The sequence below is a fragment of the Octopus sinensis genome, linkage group LG11, assembly GCF_006345805.1.
Source record: "Octopus sinensis linkage group LG11, ASM634580v1, whole genome shotgun sequence".
NCBI lineage: Eukaryota > Metazoa > Mollusca > Cephalopoda > Octopoda > Octopodidae > Octopus > Octopus sinensis.
This window is the reverse complement of record NC_043007.1, coordinates 4,877,112-4,877,542: the sequence shown is the minus strand read 5'-3', so window position 1 is coordinate 4,877,542 and position 431 is coordinate 4,877,112.

Here is a 431-nt window from a genome sequence, read left to right as displayed (position 1 = left end):
CTGCAGATTGTGTCTAACGACAAAGTTCTGGATACTGAAACAGCCACCGAGATTACTAAAAAGAAGATCTGAGATTTTGACTTTCTGTCATTTTCATCAACATTTTCTTCCTAGGAATTTTACAAGATTTACATAATTTGCAAAATAAAGACTTTCCCAAATCTGAATTTCTAAACTGAATCAGGGCAATGTCCCTCACATCTACAGGTCAAATTTTACCTGCTGAAATGACTGGGGTTAGAAAACCCGTGTAGCAACTTTGATGGGAATCATTAGCAGCATCATAAAATGTGTGTGTGTGTTTATGTATGTGCACATATATGTAAATGCATAACCCGTGTTGGTGACACGTAAAAAGCACCGTCTGAACATGGCAGATGCCAGCACCACCTGACTGGCGTCCGTGACGGTGACACATAAAAGCACTAACT